Below are 23449 nucleotides of genomic sequence, written 5' to 3' on the forward strand. Positions count from 1 at the left end.
TGCATCTGCCCTGCCCACCTGCAGAGCAGGGAGGAGCCGTGGCCTCAGTGTCGGTGACGGCTGGGTACAGGTACCTGCGTGTACTCCTAGCCAGAGGGCCCATCTCAGCCCCAGACTGCCTGTCCTTGGCAGAGCCCGGAAGGGAATCGCAGGGTATTTATAAGAACACACATATTCTCCCCTACTTGGGGAGAAAAGAATTTAGACTATTTTGTTTTCCTTTGGGGAATAGGTTTTGCTTGTTTTTTTTTTTAAGAGTATTTTTAAGAAAAAAACTACAGAAAATAGTATGTATCTACCGCCCCAAATTGACAACTGATAATATGTTGTTATGTATGTTTCATGTTTTTATAAGAGAATTAATATTGCAGGCAAGTTAGAAGCGCCTTTGTGCCCATCCCCCAGTTGCATTATTCCTCTCCCCTCCCCAGTGACAAGTATCATGAATTTATTATGTATGTCTCTAGGCCCTGAAAAATTCTTTTAAATAACATATATATATTGGAGGATGGTATAATTTAGCGGGTACAGCCGCTCACCTCCACTCTGCAGCATCACAAGTGTGGACTCTGGCGGCAACCTGCAGGTTGCAGCTCTGTGCCCTTGGACCAGTGACCTAACTTCCCTATGCCTCAGTTTCCCTAACTCTGAAATGGGAATAATAACAGCACCACCACTTAGGATCTGTCATGAGGATAACATGAGCCGAGTAAAGTACTTAGCAAAGCACCTGGCACTGGTAATGCGCACACATGCCGTCGTCTCTCCCTCTTCCACTTGCACCTCGTGGGGGGGCCCATGTGGCTTCTGGGCTCCATGTCAAATGGACATGTTCATGCCCAGCCAGCTTTAGGCTGCTGAAGTTGTGTGGTGTGCAGTGTCCAGACAGACCCCGCTTGTCAAGGCGTCCTGGAATTCCACCGTTCACCAATTCACGGCATGGGCAGGCTGGGTGGGAGAATCTGGCCAGTCTGGCTCCTCGGCCCAGCATCCCCAGGGCCCACCCAGGCTGGAGCAGTGGAGCAGCCGCCAGCCCGGCCAGCCTGAGCCCAGGGGCTCTTCAGCTACACAGGCCGCCTCCATGGCCCCAGGAAGGGTTCAAAAGGCTATGCCGCATGCCCCATCACGTCGCACAAAAGGACATATTGATTGGTTTGTAGGAGCATTTCCTGGGGTCCTTTATATCTCGCTCCCTCGCTGCTGTAATGAAGAGTCCGAGAGCGCAGAGGAGGGGAGAGGCCGGCACACATGCATCCGGGTGGGATTTCTTCATCTTATCAATCAGGACTTTAATTAGACACGTCCGAGAGGGCAGTTCCATCTTGGGGCAGGCGGCAATCTTTATCAAGCGTGCCGCATCTCTAATTACTGTGTACTGACAGATAACAATTGGGGGGCAGTGTGGGGAGCCCAGGAGGCAGAGAAAGGACAGCAGGGCCCAGAGAGTGGCCATTCACCCAAGGAGCACGTCCTTCCTAAGCAACCTGGAAGGAATCGCTCTGGCTCTGATAGCCAGGGGCAGGGGATGAGGGCTCAGATAAGAGCCCTCAGAGTGATTGCAGGGATGCAGTGTGGAGAATGACCAGGTCAGTAGATGGACAGATGTGAGGACCCCCTGCCCCCAGTTCCTGTGCTCCTCACGCGCACTTCTTTCTTTTTCTTTTCTTTAGCTCTGAATTTCAGTTTTGCTCAGTGTTTTGAATGACACAGTAGAAAAGCAAGGAAGTTCTAAGTTTGAATCCTATGGCTTGGCTCCATGTCCACCAGTTTTTGTGACCTTGGACAAGTGGCTTAACCTCTCTGGGCTCAGTTGCCTTCCCTGATAAATGGGGATCATTACCCCTATTCGTAGGACCGCTGCAGCCATGAATTGAAATGAGGTGCGTGCAGACATATGTGTTCTCCTTCCCTGTCTTTCCCTCTGTCCTGGCTGTGAACGGTTTTATTTAGGGAGTTAGGGGAGCCTAACATCAAAGGCTAAAGACACAGGCCTTTCTGGGGTGAGTTTTCTGCTCAGCAGTGTGGACCAGTCATCAGAGACGGTGGGTCCAGGGGTGGCAAATGAGGCACAGAGCCACAGGTTGACCAGCTCTGCCTCGGGGGACATCCGCGGGCTTAGAGGCGGCAGAGAGAGCACGGGCGGAGGCAGGGGCCTGAACTTGGAATGCTTGCCCCCTGTTATGAACCCAATGAGTTGAGTCATTTACTCTCTCTGACCCTCAGTTTCCTCACGGGCAGAAGGGGTGTGATCCTCCCCCTTCTCGGCGGCAGGCGTCGGGGCACATGAAGTACCTGTTCCCAGGCTGCTCAGTGGGCTAAGACGGGACTGCCCCGGACCCAGCTCCCACGCACATGCTCCAGCCTCCTGCACGTGCCACTTTCCCTTCTCTCTTTCTCCAGGGGTTGGCTCCCCCGCCCCTGGGCTCTACCCTCCCCAGTCCTTTCTCCCAGAGACGCCTGCATGATGCTAACCCTGTCTGGACACCTTCCTAGCTCTTTGTTCACTGGTTCTCAGCGGGGACGCCTTGCATCCTGCTGTCCCCTCCCAGCCACCACCCTCTAACCGTTTGCAGAGACCCCTCAGAAGCATACCTCTGATCATCAGTTCCCCATAGCCGCCTGTCCCCTAAAGCCTCCTGGCTCTTCTAATACCATCAGAGCCCTTGGTCCCAGGCTCTGGGGGCCAGCGTTTCTTCTGAGGGAGAGACTTGGCTTGAAGGCTTTATTATTATTTTTTCAAAGACTTATTTGTTTATTTGAGAGAGAGAGAGAGAGATCGGGGAGGTAGAGGGGCAGAGGGAGAGGGAGAGTCCTAAGCAGACTCCCCGCTGAACACGGAACCCAACGCGGGGCTCAATGTCACAGCCCTGAGATCATGACCCGAGCCCAAACCAAGAGTCAGACGCCTAACAGACTGTGCCACCCAAGCAGGCGCCCTGGCTTGAAGACTTTAAATGCTTCTGGCCTCTAGGATCTCAGACCAAGTCCCAGGAAGGAATGGGCCCCAGGAGGGGTCCCGGGGTGGAGTGGGGAAACAAAGTCTAAGTGCTAGTTCTTTATGAGTCATTGAATCTGTCAAAATAGCCTTGCTAGACAGAGATCTTAATCCCTGCTGAGAGAGATAAAGCAACTTGCCTGCTCTCTCCCGGAGCCATAATTTGAACCTAGTTTAGTGGTTAAGTTGGTATTCTTTAAACTACTTAGGAAGTGAGAACACTCAAAACAGAATGAGATCAGGCAGCATAGGCTAGGGGGGTGGCCGAGAACGTCCCTGGATGAGAATTCTTGTGAGAAGCTTTGATAAGCCTACACTCACATTTCTCCAAAGGGACAGCACACTATGTGTTGGAAAAGGGTAGGGGAACACAATACTCTGGGAGGCAAGAGTTACCGTATCCCTGGGAGTGCCTCTGAGGCCATTGGCCTGGTCCACCCTGCTTGGGCTGATGGAGACCCCAGAGTGGGTTTCAGAATGCCAGTCTGCTTGGGACATAGGAGGACAGGTAGGTGGAGGTGGAGATGGGGGTGTACAGAAGGTTGGGGAACAGCCTCACCTTAGAGACATCGGGATGTGGGTGGGGAGACAGAGCCAACACACAAGACCCCGTGAGAGAACAATGAAGGGCTCACTGGGTGGCGTAATGAGAGTGCCCAGGAAGGAGTGGGCACCATGGGGTAGGCGTGAGCTACCTTCTCTCCTCTGTGTATCTAGATCGCATACCTTCCAGAAGACGTGGCATTCTAGCAGGAAAGAAGGAACATGATGAGCAAAGGTAGGGGGTCAGCAGGGAACTTGGTGAGAGCACTAAGCAAGGCTGCAGGCCAAGTCCCCCAAGCTCCGGGACCTTTCCAGGGAGATGCTGCTGATTCCAGTAAAGGTGCTCCTTCACCTGACACGTAACACGGTACACATACTTTCGCTTGCATTCTTCCCCGGGCATCAGCCCCCTGAGAGGTAGGTGGTAAGATCAACCCCATGAATCCAGATTTGGAAACCGAGGCAAGTGAAGAGGCTTGAGCGGGGTGTGGTGGTGGTAAGAACATGGGCTATGGAGCCAAAGAGTTCTGGTTTGCATTTGGTCCACTTGAGCTTCGATTTTCTCATCTTTAAAATAGGAGTAGTGACGTTTATACCACAAGGTTGTTGGGTGGCCATCACTGTGTTTCCTGGCACAGAGTAACAACTCAAGAAAGAGGAAGTTCTTGGATTTTCCATTCATTCATTCATTCGTTTGTTCGTGAGTTCATTCATCGAGAAAAATACTTGTCAAGCACCTACCCATGCCAGGCATGGAGCCACATCCTGGGATCACAGCAGAAAATGGCAGCCAAGCCCTACACTTGAGGCACTTAAGTGCTAGTGGGGAGCTGGGCAGCGACCCAGTAAACAAAGAACGAGGTCATTACAGGGTGGAATAAGCAGTGATGAAGGAAACACAGGGTGGTGGAGAGGGTGGTGGGGGTGGGGGCGATGGGGGAATCTTCTAGATGAGGTGCTCAGGGAAGGCCTGTCAGAACTTTCTGGCCTCAGGCCTGAAGTGTAAGAATGACTCGGTCATCAGGTGCGGGGAGGAACACGTGTACAGCTGGGGGTCTTTAGAATATTCGAGGAACAGAAGTGAGTGAGCCCAGTGAGGGGGAGCGTGGTCCCCAGAGAAGTCGGACGGACAGACCAGGCAGGGCCTCGCAAGTCATAGCTTATTCTAAACATGATATGAAGTCCTTGCATGGATCTGAGTAGGGAGTGAGGGCACTTTCCAGTGTTCAAGGGCATGGGGTCTGAGGCCAGCTTGTCTGCATTTGAGTCCTGTGGAGCCAAGACACTTGCCCCAAGCGTGTGTCTTAAAGCAACAAACATCATGAATTTTGCTCACAAATCTGGAATGTGGGTGGAGCTTGGGGAGGGTGGTCCGTCTCTGCTTGGGGAGCGTCAGGCTGGGGCAGAGCAGGAGTGGGGGCTCAGTCCCATGTCCGGCAGGTACTACTAGTGTAACCGGGAGCTCGGGCAAGCGGCTGGCAGCCACAGGCCTCGTTCCTCTCCAAATGGGCCCAGGCTTCCTCACAGCAGAGTGGGTAGGCTCCCAGGGTGAATGTTCTAAGCTGCGTGGCTTCTTCTGGTCTAGCCTTGGAAATCGTGCCTCATCACTTCTGCCTCTATGGATTTAAGCTAGTCACTAGGAGACAGGAATTAGGCTCCATTCCAAAATAGGAGGAGCAGTAAAGAACTTGTAGGGGCGCCTGGGTGGCTCAGTCAGTTAAGCGTCTGCCTTCAGCTCATGGGATCGAGCCCCACATGGGGCTCCTTGCTCAGTAGGGAGCCTGCTTCTCCCTCTGCCTGCCACTCCCCCTACTTGTGCTCTTGTGCTCTCCCTGCCAAATCAATCAATCAATCAATCAATCAATTAAAAGAAAAGAATTTGTAGCCATGTCCTAAGGAGTTTGGAGAGGTAGGTCAGAGGTTATGTCAGAGACAGATCAGGCGAAACGCTGTCAGTCGTGCTAAGGAGATTTTAGCAGTGTGAAGTCATTGGATGATTTTAAATAGGAGGTGACGGCAGGTGTAGTGGGTGATAACGTGGATTCTTGAATTAGGCTGCCTGGTTTTCAGTGGTGCCTGTGCTACTTAGGAGCTGTGTGACTTTGGATATGTTTCATAACTTCTCTGGGCTCAGTCTCCTCTTCTGTGAAATGGGATTAGTAATGGGACCTGCCTCTGAGGGCTGTTGTGAGGAAATCAATTTAATTCTTATAAAGGGCTGGAACCATGCCTGGCACATATCATGTGCCCCAAACGTTCTCTATTGCTATTAGATTTATGCCTGGAAACACTTGCTCCGGCTGCCGTGTAGAGAAGGCATCATAGGGTGACTAGAGTAGGACCAGGGAGACCCGATTAGAGGGTAGAGCCAAGACCTCAATGCAGACCTTCCCGGCACTCTGTACGCTTTCTTTTGATGAGGTATTTACTGTGTGCAAATCATTGTTGGTGTTAGTTCCTGGGGCCGCCGTGACAAATGACCACAAATTGGGTGGCTTGAAACATCAGAAATTTATTCTACCACAGTTGCGGGGGCCAGAGTCCAAATTCAAGCTGCCTGGCAGGGCCGTGCTCCTTCTGAAGGATTAAGGAAGGATCAGTTCCGTGTCTCTTCTCTTTTCGTTTCCCGTGGCTGCTGGGAAGCCTGGGCACACCTTGGCTCATCGGAGCGCCCCTCCAGTCTCCGCCCGTGTGTTCATGTGGCCTTCTTCTCTGTGTGTCTCTGTCTCTGTGTCCAAGTTTCCCTCCTCTTCCAAGGACTCCAGGGCTCACCGAATCCAGGATGACCTCACCTTAACGTGGTTACATCTGCAACGGCCATATTCCTAAATAAGGTCACACTCGCAGGGTGGACGTGAATTTTGGCGGGAGAGTATTTAATCCAGTTCACTGTCAGGGCTGTTGTTGGGGGTCAGAGGACGGAATCGCTGCAGATCCTGCCCTTAAGGTGAAGGAAAGCTGCTGCATTGGCTGCTGGCATAGCTGGTAGGAAATGAGGTGCCCTCATGGGAAAGGGAGCACCCTTTCAGCCACGGAGCTGCCCAGAACCTGGCCTTCTCTAAACACCTCCAAGGCCAGCCCCCGAAATGACCCTACCCAGCCAGGGCAGCACACTTCGTTTCCTGGGTTCCAAACCAGGAGACAGAGAGAATGGGAGCATGCAGGCTGCTTTTGTCAGTCAGAGGGACTCCTCCGGGGCTAGGCCTCCGGAAGCCTGGGGGCTGGGGGCTGGGTGAGCTGCCGGCCACCCTGCCGCTCCCTCCCGGTGCCCGCACACCTCCCCTGGGCTGCTGCCTCTGGGGCCCACACGGGCCTGGGGGGCATCTGCCCTCACTGCTTCCGACAGGCTGTCTGCAGCCAGGCTGAGCCAAGGCCCCGTGAAGTCTGAGGAGTATGCCCAGGGTCGACCAGGATTCCGTAATTGGACTGTTGTTCTTTCATTTTGCCACGTCGTAGCGTGCGGATTATAGACACCACATGCTATAGATTTCCTGTCAGACCTCATGAATCAAGCCCCACTGTCTTATTTACTGTTGCCCAGTGGCTGTGAATAACAGCGCCCAGCACACGCGCGCAGGCACGCGCTCGTGCAAACACGGCCTGCAGAGCCGGCCCTGCTGGGAGGGAGCATGGGGTGCGGCTCCCCATGCTCCTTCCTCCCCGGCCCTGGCCTCCGAAACAAGCAAGAGGCCTCGTCATCTGCACTGTCACCCCACTCGGTAGGCAGATGGCTTCACTGAGACTTCATCTTTCTGCATCCCACTTGGAGTTCTCTCTGTGGGCTTAAGGGGGAGTCCAGACCCTGGCCTAGCCTGCTGTCGGCCGGTACCTCGCATCTAGGCAGTGAGGAAAGGTGAATATTGTGCATGGGCTCTGGGGCCAGAGAGATGCGGTTCAAATCCCAGCAAGGCCTTTGATACCTCTGTCATCCTGGGCTGGTTACATGTTCCCTGTCTGAGCTTCCTCAACTGTAGAATGAAGTAGTGACAGCATTCATTCATGAATGCACACGTGTGTATATGTATGCACGTGTGAGGGGAGGACGAAGATCAAGCGGGGGGGCGGGGAGGCAGTGGGAGAACTAGCTGAGAACTCTTGGCAGCACCCAGCATGGTGCGGAAGGCTAGCCGCCATGAGCCATCCCCATGCTGCTCAGAGCCACTGCCTGACCGGGGCCGACTGCAGGCACTGAGCTAGCTCCCCGGTCTGCCCAGCGACTCTTCCGGGTGGGTATGGCTCCATTTTGCATGTAAAGAATTCCAGGCTCAGAGGGGTTAAGTAATTTGTTCAAAGTTGCACAGCTATGGAGTGATGGAGCCCAGACTCAAATCCAGCTCTGTCTGGCCCTAAGGTCCAGGGTATCTCCATCAGGCCCACTTTGAGGTCAAGGACTCCAGGCAGGCAATTCGGAAGGAGCCTCTTCCCCACACTGAGCCACCAACCAGCCCAGCTGCCAAGGCAGCAGCCCCTTCCTTTCCCTCCCCTGCCTAGGTAGGGCCTGCTCAGACGGACGTTGATCCTCCTCGTGGAGCTGAAACCCGTATCCTGTTGCTCAGGGCTGGTGGGGCTCAGGGCTGGAGCTTATGAGACATTTGTCTTCTGTGTAGAGCATGTTTGTCACTTCTAGTGTGCACACCGGACTGTGAGCTGCTGAAGGTATGTGCCGCGTGTGTCCGGCTCGCTGTTCTCCCTAGACCTGCTAACCGGACAGGAAGTATCTGGATGGACGGATGATGGAAGGATGGATGGATGGATGGATGGATGGATGGATGGATGGATGGATATGTCCCTACCAGCTTCATACGAAAAGTGTTTGGGTGCATTTTAAAGTAATATGTGCCACGTTTCCCATTGAACCTCTCGTGTCCAGTTTCCTTAATAACAGCCACTTCAAGGGGCACAGACCTAGGAAAATCATCATTAAAATGCAAATTCCTTTGCTTCCATTTAAACAGAGATGCTGGCTCCCAGAAGATGAAACACCAATGGGTTTAGGGCCGGAGCCAGGCCAAGCGTGGGTGTCTGGGGCTTGACGCCGCTGCCCCCCTCCTGTGAGACTTTGAGACTTGCTAGGGGCTGGCCGCGGCAGCCGGCCTTTTCCCACCCGGACACTGTGGCATCACAGCCATCACTGGCTCATTTTTTATTTTCCTCTTCTGCGTCTTCAAAATGCAAGTCAGGAAAGGGCACTGAGGCTTCAGTCTTTTCTGAGCTGTTCCCCAGTCACCTGTGTGAGACCTCAGAATCACTTTTGATGAATTTCATCCTTGAAGGCAGCGTGGTTCCTGAGAAAGCAGGTCACTGTGACTTCCTGATCCATAAAATGGGACTAAGAACGCCTGTCTCACAGAGACATTATGGGGCTTGGGGGGGGTGTCTCTGAGTCCTCCCCCAAGTCTAGGATAAAGGGTCACATGGAGTGTGTTAAATGCATTTGTGTGATGTCTTGTAGAGCTTTGGGTTCGGCCCAGAGCTTCCGGGATTCTAAGCATGGCTGCCTTCACCGGGGCCTGATGGGCCCCATGGTGACGCGTGTATAAGGCCCCTTTTCTCTGCGAGGTAGACACATTTTCTTCCTTCCCCCAGGAAGAGAGACTTCCACAGGGTAATAAGGCCCATGGGCAGATAAGGGTTGAGTGAGCCGCACCTGCCCTTGGGGAACCACCAACCTCGAGGCCTTTTCCATGAGTCATCTCCAAACAGGGCCCCTCCCCGCTCCCCCAGAAAAGCTTTCACTGGCTTGTTCTGTGCCCAGAGGAAATGCTTCATCCTCAAATGTAATTGTGTCTGTGGAGGTGTCCTCTGCGCCCAGGCGGGTCACGGAGCCCACGAGTGAGTCAGCGCATCCGGGCTGAGTTAATTAAAGTGCAAGGGCTGGCGGGCAGCTGGAGTCTAGGGCGGTCTGGCCGCTGGGCAGGAGATGGCTTCTGTCACGAAAGGGGGCCAGGGCGGGCCAGGGCTTCTGGCTGGGGTCTGCTGGGCTGCAAAGGGCACCGGAGGGCCCATGGTCATGAGAGGGGTGGTCTGGGTCTAGGCGGGTAGGTGGAAACAAGGAGGGAGGTGGCTCTCCAAACCTGCTCAACACTTTGGCTTCATATTGGCTATTTCATTTTCCTTCAGATTCTGTATACAGTATTCACAAGCAGTCAGAAGTTTTATGTGACTTCTCTGTGCCCAGTGAGATGGACTGGCCTGGTGGCCAGGGGTAATTCTCTTAGACTGCTACTCACCCAGGAAGGCGCACCCTCAGGAGGGGTGCCCAAGATGCCCAGAGCCCAGAATGGTGCCCAGCACACTGTAGGCACTTAATTGACAGCTTTTGAATGAATGACTGAGATTTAGACTCCTGGTTGGGTTTATCTTAGCTACCAATAGCTGGGCGGGTGGCAAGAGAGGAATAGAAAGAAATGAGTTGTTAGAAGGAAAGAGAGAAATGGGTCTAGTGGAATGTAAGTCCGCAAAGGGAGGGCTTTGGTGTGTCCTCTCCCTGCTGGGTCCCTTGCACCTAGAACAACACCTGGCTCAGAACAGAGCTCATTAAAGATGTGTTAAATGATGAGAGAATGGAGAAAAAAGGCAGAGAGGGAGGGAGGGGGGGAGGGGGGAGGGGGACCCATGCACCTGCATCAGGACTAATGAAAACCAGGGAACCTCAGCGAGAGCAGTCCTCGTCTCTCTCCCACCCTTCCCTTCTCACCCATTTCTCAGGCACCTGTTCACGGGGAAGACAAACCTTCTCTTAGTGAATGATATTGGAGGTTTCTTTTCTTCCCGCACACCTCACTGCCACCTACCAACCTGCTCCATTTTCTGAAATATCCACTCCAAAAGAGATTTCTGTTTGAGAGTTGTCTCCAGTCTCAGATGGGACATCTAAATGGACTGTTTCTTTCCCTCCTTCATAAACTGGGCTGGACCATCCAGATGGAAGCTCTGCTTCTCCCGAAAGCCTGTCTTCCCTCAAGCCAGCTGAAGCTGTGGGGAGGGCAGGCCACGTGCCCAGCTTCCTTTGATTGTGTAGAAGGCTCTGTGCTAGACCCAGGGCTTATTCAGAATATGCCCTGTCCAGGCAAGCTTTGCTGTCTCCCTAGAGAGATGGGGGAATCTGCATATGAAAGCCCGGATGCCCAAAAGAATTCCATCGAGCTAGCTGAAGGGGTTATGGAGAGGCCTGCAAACCTGCCTGGGTTATTCAGAGTGAGCACTGCAGGGACCCCAAGCTCCCAGGACAGTAGAAGCCACCAGCCATACGTACCCACAGCTTCACCGTGAAGGACTGGGTCATTGCAGTTTTCAGATCTGGCACTTCGTGCATTTCCAAACTGGAATATCCTAAGCCAAGTGAGTCAGTATTTGGCCTCCCAGAGCCTGGAGCCCTCACAGGAACCAGGCATGATGACAGGTGTATCAAGGCACTTTGTGGGGTAACGGTTGAATGAGAGGGACCGGGCCATGCATGACTCCCCAAGGGGCTGGTGCCCTCTGTTTGCCACGGTGGTGGGCCACCTGGACACAGCTGGAGGGGCTAGCATGATGCCGCCTCTCCCTCTTCCCCTCCCCTCTCCAGGAACCCGGGAGCAGTGCATCAGTGACATGGGGCTTTGGCAACGCTGAGTGAGGCTGGCAGAGGGAAACTGGCAGGTGAGGTGCGGGGGCCTGGGCACACCTGCCTGCTGTCTGCCCTGCCTCTGCCAACTAGATGCACCTTTGTCATCCTGCCTGGGAACCGTGAGCTAGTTCAGACAGGTAGAGGACAGCGATGCTGAGACCACAGGCTTGGGGATGGAGGCCGTTGCGGCCAGCGAGCTTTGTACGGGGGCATGACCATGGCCATCCCCCTGCCTGTGAGCATTGTGGGCATGAGGTGAGAGAAACAGTGGGTGGGCAGGTCAGGTTCACCCCCATTAATGAGAAAATAATTAAAGTTAATACCATTATAGTCGTTTCCTAGGGCAGCTCTGACAAAGGACCACACATGGGTGGCTTAAAATGACAGAAACTTATTGTCTCCAAGTTCTGGAGCCTAGAAGTCTGACATCGAGGTGTCAGCAGGACCATGCTTTTTCTGAAAATTGTAGGGGAAAATATCCTTCCTTGCTTCTTCCTGGCTTCTGATTGGGGCTGGCAATCCCTGGAGTTCCTCGACTCACCAATGTAGTTCTTCAACTTCTGTTTCCATTGTCCCATGACGTTCTCCACATGTGTGTGTGTGTGTGTGTGTGCGTGCGTGCGCGTGAGTGCGCTGTTCTTATAAGGATAGTAGTCATATTGGATTACAGCCCACCCTATTCCACTATGACCTCATCTTAACTTAATTACATCTGCAAAGACCATATTTCCAAATGAGGTACTAGGGGTTAAGACTTCACACATTTTAGGGGACACGATTCTACCGGAGACAACTATCAGTATTTTATCTTGCAGGTGAAGGGCAGGAATAGTATCTCATGTACAGAACCATATGGAAAAGGCTGGTTTTCCTTTCTGTTCAGTACACATGGGCTTTTCTCATAAGGCATCCAGAAACAGGAATTGGGTTAATGTCAGCAGGGCACTCCCTCTAACCGATGAAGAATGTAAGCTCTGAGAAAGACAGGGTTTTTGGCTGTCCTGTCAACTGTTGAATCGCCAGCATCCAAACGGTGTCTGGTACAAAGTTTTACTGAATGAATGAACGGACGAATGAATGAATGAATGGGTTTGTCGGTGGGAGCTCCAGAAACTGTCAGGTTTTAACTGTGTGACCCAAGGAAAATCACTTACTTCCCTGACTTTGTTTCCTCTTATGTAAAATGGAAAGAGGAATGAGCACACATAGTTGATACATTATTGGGAGGATTGCATGAGAAACTATGTAAGTGCATCAACTCAGATCCTGGCACATAGTAAGTACTGAATAAATGCTGATTAAATGAGAATCTGTTGGAGGCCGTGGTTTGGTCTTTGAGTATTACAGCTGGAGCGATGCCAACCTGCTGAGTGGAAGTGTAGCTACACGCTTCTTTTCTGCAGGGAAGGGTCGAGCTGCTTTAACCAGGGAGCTGCCAGTGAGCAATGATTAACCCTCAGGTGGAAGGAAGAGACAGGCTCACTGGAGGGGGTTATCATAGAGAGCTGGAGAAGGGCACAGGCTCTGGCGCCAGCCCCTGGGGTTCACATCGCAGCTTCGGCTTTTGCCAGCTGTGTGGCCTCTGGCACACTGAGGCTCAGTCTCTCCGACTGTAAAGTGGAGCAATAATAGCGTCTACCTGGTGACCTTGTGTAAGGATTGAACTAGTGTGTGGTACATGGCGACAAATAGGTAAATTCAGTATTAGGGTCACTGTTGAGTCCTCTGCCCTGATGGCTCGGAGCTGGATCATTGGAAAACTTACCCGTCGTGTTGTGGGCTGACTCCCGGAACGCAGGCTGTCGCTCTTCTTTCCCTGGCGCCCAGCGCGCACCCGGCCATGCACCTGCAACCCGCCCCTGCACCCCTGCCCGCACCCGGCCGAGCGCCGCGCACTCCGAGATCCAGTGCGCCCTCTGGTGGCGCTCGGTTGGCAGTCGGCCGCGCCGCCCCCCCCCCCCCCCCCCCGCCGCGCCCGCCCCAGCCCGCAACTGTCGGGCGGATGGCGAGGGTCGCCCAGGGCACAGCCCCGTGGGCCCTGACGCGTCCCTTTCGGAGGCATCCTTGTCCGTGGCCCTTCTCCGTGCGTGCGGTCTATAGGAAAAGCTGTCTTTCTCTGCAGCCTTTCTTGCAAGCGTTCCGCTGTCCCAGAGAGAGCGGGAGGATGGAGGACACCTCCTCATCGGGGATGCCAGGGTGCAAGGAGGGAACAGGGCTGAAGCCATCTGGGCAGCTGAAAGGGCCTAGTATCTGCAAAGTTGCCTGTTGGAAGGTTCACACCGTGTATCTTGGGTTCACCAGCTATTTCCAACCCGGAAGTTAGAGGAGGAGGATTCTGGCTGTGTCTGTGGCTGCCAGGACCCGTTCTGGCATCTTGGGCAGCAGCATCTCTCACGGTATTTAGATAACAGTATTTATTCCAGATGCTGTTCTAGGTGCTGGACGTGTGTACCTCCTTTTACTCCTACAGCAGTAGGACCCATAGATGCAGTAGCACCTAGGAGGGAACCAAGGCTCAGAGAGGTTAGTGACTTGTGCAAGATCACACAGAGTGGGGCAGTCTGGCTCCACGCTGATGGTACTACCCCCTTGGTCTGCTGTGCCTGGCTGAATTCTGTGCGGTTAGTTGGCCCAGCTCTCCTGCCCTTGTATATGTGTACCCGGATCTCCCCATCTGGAGTTCCCTTCCTCGTGCCTAGGATGTCTGCTTGGCAAGCTCTTCTGTGAGTTCTTCCCTGCCTCTCTATGGCCTCCAGGACCCCCACTCCCACCCCATCTCTCCGGGCACCTGTCACCCTTGGTACTTTGCTAGCCTCTGCTACGACGCTGTGGACTTGCTGACAGCTGGGGGCCCTTAGCCCTCCCCCCACTGCCTAGCACAGCAGTGGGCACACAGCAGGTGCTCACTGGATGGAGCCAGGCTCCAGCAGCAGCAGTCTTTTTCCGGAAAGATATCTCAACGTTGCCCTCTGAAGTGGGGAGGAAAAGTACATCAGTGCCATCTTAGAGATGGGAATGCCGAGGTCATGGGGGCGAGGGGTTCCACCCACTCCAGAGTGAACCACATGGTTCCTTGTTCTGTGCTTGGCTGCTCAGGCCAGAGACTTGTGAGGGACACCCCGCAAGGACCTGTGGTGTGGGTCCTGGGGACGGAAGAGTAGGGGTGTATGCGCAGGGAGATCTGGGCTTTATCTGCAGAGGCCACGAGGAGAGAATTTGAAATCAACGTTTGTTTTATTCTGCAGCGCGTCCCCTTGAAAACCTCATCCTGGGGACACATCTTCCTTCTGGATGTGTCTCCTTTTCCTGGCAGCCTTCTTTGCCATCTGAGGCAGTAGAGACCCTCTCAGGCTCGGGGATGCTGCTCCCCAGGGGTAGCTGGGGGCCGGGAGGCAGAGTTGTCCCTGTGAAGGGCCTGGCATGCCCTCACCCCTTCTCCCTTAACGACCACTCCCCACCCCCGGCCAGCGGTTCCCAGCCTTCAGGGTCAGGTCCAAGCCTCCCACTCCCCTCTGGTCCACCCCCACCGCACTCCACCGAGCCAGCTCCCTGGGCGCTCGCGTCTGCGTCGGTGTGGAGCACCGCAGGCATTTCTCCTGCCGTAGTAGGCTCTTCTGAAGGAGACTGATCAGGTCTTTTGTTCTGTCTGCCTCCCCCTCAGTGGCCAGCGCAATGCTGGGCACTCATAGATGCTCCAGAAGCGGCAAGTTGCTTAGCTTCTCAGAGCCTCAGTGTTCTCCTCCATGAAATGGGGATAATATAGCCACATGTGTGAGACTATACGTCAGAGTACCTAGCACAGGATCCAGCACCCAGGAGGCAATTACTCAGGGTTAGTTCTGCATCTTCCCTGTCAACACAGGCCACCTCGGCCTTCTGACCTCCTGCTCTGACCGGGGATGACCCGCGGTGAGTAGCACGTGTGCTCTCTCCCTTCTCCCCAGACCCAGGGGACTGGTGTTCAGAGGTCCAATGCCCTCTCCTCTATGTGCCTCTCCCCCACCTCGGGGGACTGGCGGGGACAGGCAGGGGCCTCAGTGGGCTCCAGTGAGGTGTAGGTAGGGTCTTCGCATCCCCCCCCCCCCCGGTGCCCAGCTGGAGCCCTCAGAGCTGACAGTAGACGTTGTGGGCGTGGCCTTCATTGACTCATCTGTTCCAGAGCCCCTTCCCACCCTCTCCACAGGCGACAGATGAAAGGAGGGGTGGGGCTGTGGGGGCCAGGGCTGGGATTTCTGACCGGTCACTTGCTGTGAGCATCACCCTTTCCCCACCTGGCTGCATCCTCAAGCCAAAGCACCGGTTCCCACAGTGTGTGCAGGGGTAGGTTTACCGAATATGATTTGCTAAGGGTTGTCTCGCATTAGCTCGCTTCATCTGCGCTATAATCCTATGAGCTAGGTACAGTATTTCCCACGTTTTACAGATAAGAAAACAGAGAAACTAGCTTTGGAAGCCGTGCCCCCTACCACGGCTATCCTGTCTCCAGGATGACAGACACACATTTTCATGTAAACACCGCAGCCTGATTTCTTCTAGTCCCAGCCTGCTTTTCTGGCCCATGTCTCATGTGGTCCCAGGGGAGTGCTCCCACCCTGGACCTCCCAGCTCTGAGCCGGCTACAGACTCATCCTACCCTCTTGGCACTGCCCAACATTCCAGGGGAGAAAGGAGAGTTCTCTGGGGATAGAGAACGGGCAACACATGGGTAAATAGCCACTCCCGTCCTGCCCCTTGAGCGCACGGCCTCGTGCCTGTGCTGGGCAGCTGGACTCTTTCTGTGGATTTGAACCCACTCTTGTTCTCTTGTCCACGTGTATGCTCCCTCATTGTGTCCCTCTGCCACGATTTCTGTCTCTCCAGAGGACAGAAAAGGACTTTGTGGAACCTTTGGCTGGCCAATAAGAGCTTCTTCTGGGGATCCCCAGGGAATGTTTACACTCTCCTGGAACCACCCCTGCCCCAGGGGAAAGTTGTCCCAACTCCTGGCTCCCGCCCAGCTGATGGGGCTAATTTACTAGTATTCTTCACTCCTGCCCAAAGTGGCCAAAAGTATTTTTCTGAGTTCACAGGGGGATGGGATTCTAAGATGCTGGGAAGAGCTCAGAAAGGCACAAAGTATTACCAAAATATGATGGGATATGCGTTTTAAAAAACAGTGTCAATAATAAAGCGGTCTGATACACTGTGCAGGGTCTTTGACTCAGTAATTTCACTTCTGAGAGCTGATTCTAAGGAGGTCATTCCAGGGGCGCCTGGGTGGTGCAGTCGTTAAGCGTCTGCCTTGGGCTCAGGGCGTGATCCCGGCGTTATGGGATCAAGCCCCACATCAGGCTCCTCTGCTGGGAGCCTGCTTCTTCCTCTCTCACTCCCTCTGCTTGTGTTCCCTCTCTCGCTGGATGTCTCTCTCTCTCAAATAAATAAAATCTTTAAAAAAAAAAAAAAAAAAAGGAGGTCATTCCAGAGAAGGAGAAGGAAGCATAAGGTCCAGAGAGGTTCACTGCAGAAGTGGAAAATGAGAAGCAGCCTAAATATGGGGACAGAGCGATATAAGTGGGTGCTTCAGTGCAATGATGTGATGTGGGGCCCTTTTAAATGATGCTTATGAAGAGTATTAACCACGTGGAACCTGTGTACATGATAATTACGTAACACATACGTGTATCCAAAGCTATATGAAATATATGGGCAGAAGGGAATGAGCACAATTCAAATTATTTCAGTGTGGGGTGATTAGGGACTCTTTCTTTGAATTAATTTTCCTTGTTTAAAATATTCCTACAATTAATCAAAATAAATGCCTAGGGGGTAGGGATAGTGACTGGACGGGGGATGCTGGAATGCCATCAGTGTTCATCGTCTTGCTCTGGGTGCTGGGGAGGGAGATGTGTTCATTTTATGAAAAGTCAGTGAACTGTACCCTTAGATATGTGAGCGTTTCTGTGTGTGTGTGTACTTCAATGGAAAGTTGAAAAATACAAGGAAAAAAATGAGATCTTAAAAACAGAAAGGTGATCACCTCGTGCTCAAGAAGACATACTGCGAACTGCAGACTGTATGATCAGTAAAGGTTTTTTTGCCCCTAGAATGTATTCTTATTAAAAACTAGTCATGACTGTTTTCAAAAGTCCTTTTGTCTGGGCTTGTTTGAACCTGGAGACATGGTCTGCAAGAAGATAAGACTTAAGAGCTTATAATACTTAATATTTGGGAAACCATTAAAGTAGTTTCCAAAGCGGTGCATGCATCCAAACCTTCTAGATGACTTGACCACTTGGTAAAATGCAGAGTGCTGGGCCCCAACCAGGCCTGCGGTGGGCCCAAGACTGAGCATTTTCAACAAATGCCCAGACGATACCAATACTGTTGGTCTGTGGAACCCACTGTGAGAACCACTGCTATGAAATAAATCCCTAGAATCCCATGCATGATGGTGGGGTAGGACCATTGCTGATGAATATCGAGGCATATTCTTCCTTCTGCAAAACCAAAACAGGTACTAGGTCTTGATAATAATAATTCTATCATCCAAGATGCCCATGATCGTCTGACACTGTGCTCTGGGCGGGATGGGCTGATTTAGCCTGGCCCTGCTGATGCCCTCCAAACACTGTCACCGAGGCTGGTACTGGTGTTGCCAGGTGTGAAAGGGACACAGAGGCAAAATTACTCGAGCATGGGGAACGTACAAAGTAAAACTCTGGCACTGTACCTTTACGTCACAAGCGAGTGCCTTTGTCGGGGTGAAGACACGGCAAGCATTTATTGAGCGATGACTCTGGGCCAGGCACTATAGGGGAGGGCTGGGCTTTATACACCTTGTCTAGCTCATCCTCAGAACCACCTCCCCGCCCAAGGGTCAGGACAATCATTCTCCCCATGGCCCAGAGACTCAGAGAGTTGAGTAGCTCAAACCTGGAAGAGTCAGGATGGAAGGTGGGGTCCAGAGCCCAGGGCCCAGCCCTGGCAGAGCAGATGAACGCACAGTCACCCCCTTCCTGGAGCCACCTGCGGAAGCAGCCAGGGGAGGAGGGAGGCCGGGGCTGTCTGCACCTGCAGAGGCAAATGAGGGAAAGGATGGCTCCCCCCCCTCCCCCAGCAGGTGAGGAGGTAGGCTAGGGGGAAGGTAGGCATGAGCAGGGGGCAGGAGGAAGCAGTGTGTGGGAAGAGATCCAGGAAACCAGGTAACATGGGCCTTATTTGCCAAGCCCCCAGGCCTGCAAGACGGGCATCCCTTAGAAGCCCCAAAGGCTCACCTGTCTGCAGATCTTATGCTCAGCTGTGACGGATCCGGGGCCATCAGAACGGCACTGCTCCTTATTGTCTGGCTTTCTACAGGGGCATACTAGAAAAAGAAAAACAAGGAGGCAAAAGGTGCCCCTCAGGTGGCCCCAGGGCAGGGGTGGGGCTAGTTTTTAGACACCACCCCCCATCCCCCCACCCCCGTGCCGCTGCCCTGCCTGAGGCCTCTGCCAGAGGGAGCTCTTGGTCCCTTCCCTGGGGGAGCACAGCACATCAAGGGTACCCTGCTGGGTGCTCACAGCCCTGGTGCACCAGCCCATTGCTGTGCTCTGTGTTTGGGCTCCTGTGCGAGGGCGGTGATCCTGTCCCCAGCGGCACATCCCGAGGCTTGTGTACCTCCTGTGGGTAGCACTGGGTTTCCTCCTGTAGAGGCTTGCTCTGCACTCCTGCTCCCTGCTCCCTCCCCACGCCTCTAAGATGCACTGGGCTTTGCAGCAGACCCTCACCTGCTCCGTTGCAGCCGGAGAAGCTGAAAGGATAAAGAGGGAGAGCAGTTCTGCCTGTAGGAGGCCGGAAGCTCTGGAGGAGAGAGAGAGTCCTGGGCAGGTGTGCAAAGCTTTAACTGGGAGTGGCCCTGCCTCTAGGAGAGTGTGGCCTAGAGCATGTCCTGGGCACGGACCCATGGGATTAGCAACTCTTCCTTTCCTGTGGGCAGAGGCGGCAATGTGGGGCAGGGCATTGAAAGGCTCCCTTTCTCTTGCGCCCATATGACTGTGTTAGTCAGGCACCTCGCCCAGCCTGAGGCTTTGCAGACTGTTTTATCATGGGGCTCTCCTCTGTTCGTGGGCGCTGAGGATAACAAGACCTAACAGATTATAAAGATGTGCTATTGCTCTGTCCCACTGAGACCAGGCACCTGCCTACCTTTTGGGGCTGTTCCATCTCAGATTCCGAGGACATGCTATTAATCTTCACTATCTTTTCATTCCACAAACCCCCCACTAAGAAGGGACCCAGGAGTGTCACACACAGGGTGGATTGACTTTATTTATTTCCCCCTTGCCAGATGGAAGGTAGTGTTCTGCCTCTGATCGTGAGCTAACAAGATCCATGAGACAGTATCCAGCAAGGGCTTTGAAATGGCAAGGCAACTTACACACATACAGCTCCCGCCCTGTCTGGAGAGGCTGCCACCTGGCTCCACCAGAAGTCATTGGACAGGGAGCTCTCTCACCCTGCCGGCCATAGAATCATAAAAGGAAACATTTGAGAAGCCAGCCCCATGTTTTCATTACACGGTTCCTTCCTACATCGGAGATGGTCCCAACACATCCCAGATGACTTGGCTGCCCGGTGGCCGAACAGGGAGACTCAGGGCTCCTATGCCTCTCTGCCTGGGCTGTTGTCTGATGCCATTCAGCGTGGCTGCCCTGAAAGATCCCCAGAGAGGGGAGGCTGTAAAGAGGACCTCAAAGTATTCAGCTTCCTCTCTGCCACAGCAGGAAGGTGAGGCGAGCTCAGCTGTAGGAGATTAAATAACCCTTGTCTCTCCATTACCTCCAAAAGGTTCTTTGGGGGAAGAAATGGCCAGTGTTTGGACTTTTACATACCGATGGCTCTAACTGCGAGATTAAGAAATGGGAGTAATATGCACACTTCGGAGGGTTGTCTGGGCAACACCTGGTGTTATTAGCAGGAGTGTAGGAGAAAGGAGGATTTCCAAGGATGGAATGAGTCTGGGGCTGCAGAAATGGCAATTCTTCTAAGCCCTGTTGCAGAACTCAGATCCCAGTGAGCTGTTAGGTCAGCCTGAGATTCCATGTTTGAATCATAACAAAGACTCAAAGCACACCCAAGGGCATCTCTAATGGGTGGTCCTGACTATGTGGCCTTGACCGTACTCTTGCGTGAACATCTGCAGCTCACCACGATAGGCCAGGCATTCAGCACTTGGGTTAGGAGGTTGGGGAGCTGATGGTGAGGTGGGCAGAGGGTGGCTGGGTCCTAAGGCGCTCTGCTGCACTTGTCGCTGAGAAGGTGTTTCTCCACGTCCTCGTGGATTTGGAGATAAGATGGGACAGAGAGCGAGCAGGCAAATAGGACACACATGGGCTGTCACAGTGAACAAAGTCAGCCACTGGCTAGTGACTCAGTTGTACTCTACCCCTCAGAGGGGGCTGAGCATAATGGGGACGATGGATGTGTTCTAGGGAAGATCACCTCGAGAGGCGGCCTTCCCCTTCCCAGAGTTGAGGTCAGGACCTCCGTGGATGAAAGGGTGAAGTAGAACCAGAGTCCGCTGACCAAATACTATGTGCCAGGCACCGCGCACAGTACTGTGCACACATTACCCTGCAGCAACCCACCCTAAAGATTTCAGGAAACCTGGGCAGCGAGGAAACATGTCCCAGAGTCCTAAAGCTAATGACGGGCAGATTCAGGATTTGACCTCGTCTGCTAGTCTTTATTCTGCCAGTGCCTCTCAACTACTTCCCCCAGGTACTTGTGACAGGACACATATACCTGGAGACACTCTCCCATCAGCACACGGAGTGTACCTTGTAATTCACAAAGCCTTAGTTTATGTCTTGATTCACCTTTATGCTCCCACTCAAGAGAGCATGTCCCGTGCATGTGAATGAAAGTGACACTAATACTATGTAATGTCATTAAGTACTACATGAGAAAAAGTACTTTACCAATGTTAATATTCCTAGTAACCATCTCCATACTTGATAGGAAATCCACCTGCGGACATCTTGGTGCAGCACTCCCTGTGTGTGATCCTTGCTCACAATGTGCTGCAAGGCCGGCCACCTAAATGGGGTTGGCCTCATTCTGAATCACAAAGGATACAAAAAGCAGGAGTGTTTGGGCAGGTTGCCCCAGGGACTCCAAATAGGTGTTGCCCAGACAACCCTCAGAAGTGTGTGTATTACTCCCATTTCTTAATCTTGGAGGATTGGTCGAGTTGATGGAGTTGATGCTGTTTAGAGAACACTGATTTTAGAGATATTCTTTTGATTTTCAAAGTGTGCTCCAGGGAGAGCTAGGGATTCTATTGAGGTGGCTTGTGGATTTCCTGTGGTGGGGGTGAAGGACCCGCTGGCCTACACCAGAAAAGCTACTCTTTTGCTGTTTCATGTAACAAAGTTCCGTGTACAGTTCCACCTGAAGAAAGACTCTTTGGGGCTCTTTTTGTAATGCTTGAAAACCATTGCTTTAAATTGATGCTTTTGGGGGCGCCTGGTGGCTCAGTCGGTTAAGCAGCTGCCTTCAGTTCAGGTCATGATCCCAGGGTCCTGGGATCCAGCCCCATATCGGGCTCCCTGCTCAGCGGGGAGTCTACTTCTCCCTCTGCCTCTGTGCTCCCTCATGCTCGCTCTCTCTGTCAAGTAAATAAATAAAATATTTTAAAAAATAAAATAAAATGATGCTTTTGTGATCCCATAGGTAAAAAGTATTCTTGCTTGTGGGTGAGTCTCTCTGGTGGACCAGCCGATAGGCCGTAACTGAGGAGTTGTTAAGGAACAAAGCCCCTGGGAAGACCCACCTTCTGGTCCATCCTGTGATACTGGGGCAAGAAATGAGTCTCCTTGGTTGAATGGCTAGGTTGGTTAGGATCCGAGGAATAAAAGGAAATGTGCATTTGTTGATGTTGGAAGAAACAGGGAAACAAAACCAACTATTTGATCTTGCCATGGCCTTTCGAACCACCAAGAACAGGGAGGGGAAGGGACACAAGGAATACGAGGTAACTAGATCTCCGCAGGTTAGTAGGGAGTTTATTCCACCTCCAGAGGGGACCCTCAAATTTCTTGGGTGTGTCTGCAGAAATCACTGAAGCACGTCCGGCTGGTTTCAAAATTGCTGCCCATTTGAACCCGCTCCAAACAAGCAAATTGGCCCTAATGAGGAAATTTTGCTTGGCAGCCGATTGTCTTCCTTTTCTTCACCTCCTCCTTCTTCCGGCTGCCCTTCACCTTCTCCAAGTCATAGAAAGTTAAAATTTACCCTTTGGCATCATTCCATAAAATCAGTTGGTTTCTTCCCCAATGTTACACTCCTCCTCACTTTTTCTCTCTCCAGCGCTGAGAACACAGTCATTCTGATTTGAAAGAACTTCTTCATGTCTTGGCTAAATACACAAACAGGCGGATAGGTTGGCCCACGCTGACTTCCCAGAGGCTATGTTCCTAAAGTCCTCTTACAGATCAGTTGATGAGACCTAAGCACCTATTTTCCCAGTTACCCATTGCACTTAGGTTCTCAGGCTAGCCCACGAAAGCCTCTTCTTTTGTCATAGGATGCAGGGTTGGTATGGACTCCATTAAGGTGATATGGAATAGACAGCACAGATTTGGGGGTGAGCCAGAATTGGGTTCTAATCTCAGATGTCTTCTGGCCTTTTACACTTATCCTCAGAGCTTCAGTTTGCTCTGCAATAGATAAAATGAGAGGGATGACACGCACTGCGGGTGTAAGGTGGGCTTGGTGGCCCTATGTGAGAGCTAAGTACGGCAGAACGGTGCCAAGTGCCCAGCACAGAGTGGGTGCTCAGGAAATGTACTTCCCCACTGCCCTCTCCACCCCTGGTCATTTTAAATCCACCCACTGAGGGGCACCTGGGGGGCTCAGTCAGTTAAGCATCTGCCTTCGACTCAGGTCATGATCCCAGGGTCGTGGGATCGAGTTCCACATCGGGCTCCCTGTTCAGTGGGGAGCCTGCTTCTCCCTCTCCCTCTGCTGCTCCCCCTGTTTGTGTGTGTACTCTCTCTCTACCTCTGTGTCAAATAAATAAATAAAACTCTTTAAAATAAAAAAAAAAAAATCCACCCATTGAACACAGGGTCTATATAGACCACAGGCACTCAGACACACTGAGCCTTACGTGAGCGGGAATAATGCCGCCCCACTAGGAATCTACTCTTGAGGAACGCCCCCCCCCCCCCCCCGGCAGCTAAGTATAGCTAAATTAGCGTGTGGAGGGCTGACTTTCTACATTCCACGTGGAATGCAATTTGTATTAAGGAATAGGTAAAGAAATGTGCTAATTTAGAATT

General features: G+C 52.7%; 1 protein-coding gene across 1 annotated transcript in view; it reads left to right on the forward strand.

Moving 5' to 3' along the window:
- ESRRB (estrogen related receptor beta) overlaps positions 1-23449 on the forward strand; it is a 169120-nt gene that overhangs the window by 29951 nt on the left and 115720 nt on the right. The window lies entirely within an intron of this gene.

This window comes from Ursus americanus, chromosome 26 (assembly GCF_024610735.1).
Source record: "Ursus americanus isolate L20-20 chromosome 26, mUrsAme1.1.p, whole genome shotgun sequence".
NCBI classification, from domain to species: domain Eukaryota; kingdom Metazoa; phylum Chordata; class Mammalia; order Carnivora; family Ursidae; genus Ursus; species Ursus americanus.